General features: G+C 52.4%; 1 protein-coding gene across 16 annotated transcripts in view; it reads right to left on the bottom strand.

The window, feature by feature from the left end:
* The window catches only part of Numb (NUMB endocytic adaptor protein), a 163,257-nt gene that overhangs the window by 30,559 nt on the left and 131,548 nt on the right, over positions 1-1,150 (bottom strand). The gene's annotated exons all lie outside the window — the stretch shown is intronic.

Here is a 1,150-nt window from a genome sequence, read left to right as displayed (position 1 = left end):
GACATCTTTCCCTTCCCTTCCCTGACATCTTTCCCTTCCCTGCCCTTCGCTGACATCTTTCCCTTCCCCGAGGGAAAGGTGCCCCGTGCGAAATAAATCTGTATCCCGCTGAGAATTCCATCTGTGCCTCAGTGCCTCATCCATCCGCTCGTGCTCTCCACCACACCGCTCTCTCCAACTTTCCTACCTATCAGATGGTGCCGAAACCAGCTCTTACTTCAAGGGACCTCGCATGTAAAACTTTCAGACTTGCTTGTCGTTATTGGCCGCTGCAAACACCACAGATTCGGCATTAAGGTACACTTCCACCCTCTATCTCTCTCCCCTCTCCTGTTCCTTTCAGCTCTCTCTCTCCCTCTCTCTCTCTCCCCTTTCCCCTTCACCATTCTCTGCCAGTTTTCTTTTCCTCTCCTTTCTAATCGAATTCGGTCACCCCCGGACCTCACTCAAGGCCACTGGACAGCACTGGTTTCTGCGACCGCTGAACTGCCCGGCACAGTTACTGTGTCTGTCCACGCCCACCTGGGAGCCAGACCTGCCTCCCCGTCACACTCAAATCCTTTTCCCTACCTCAGCTCCCTTCCCTTCCTCGCTCCTGCCATCTTTAGCCTTCCCCTAACATCTCATCTCTGGCTGGTCACACACCACATTGCAGAACCTCTCCTAACTCGTTTTTACTCACTCGAAATCACACCGGTGTGTGGGAGGTTCCACCCTGCCTTTGACTACAAGATGCTGTGGTCACTGGCGGGGACACGCACAACTCGTATCCCCCCCGCCAGTGATTGCAGGACGCTGCCCTGGGGTTCGGGAATTTAACTTGAATCTGTAACAAAAAAGGACGCTTTTCTTTTGTTGCCTGATTCTTCTCGTTCTCGTTTTTACATGACCTAAGCCAAACCTTTCTCTCCCTGCTTTCTCTCTCTCACTCTCCCTCTTTCTCTCTCTCTCTCTCTCTCTCTCTCTCTCTCTCTCTTCTCTGTAAGCTTACTCTCTCCTGCGCTGACTCCACCTCTGTCCCCTCAGGGCAAAAAGCTTCCTCTTTGTTCCCCCACCCACCAGCTGAGGTCTTTAACTCTTCTTTCCTTTCTGCCTAATCCGTTGCTATGGGAACCAAACACTCAAAACCTCAGGGTCTCACACCTGTGGC

The sequence above is a fragment of the Nannospalax galili genome, unplaced genomic scaffold, assembly GCF_000622305.1.
Source record: "Nannospalax galili isolate Female #2095 unplaced genomic scaffold, S.galili_v1.0 scaffold24, whole genome shotgun sequence".
In the NCBI taxonomy this organism is placed as follows: domain Eukaryota; kingdom Metazoa; phylum Chordata; class Mammalia; order Rodentia; family Spalacidae; genus Nannospalax; species Nannospalax galili.
The sequence above is the reverse complement of the archived record's forward strand: the minus strand, read 5'-3'. Positions and strand labels throughout refer to the sequence as shown.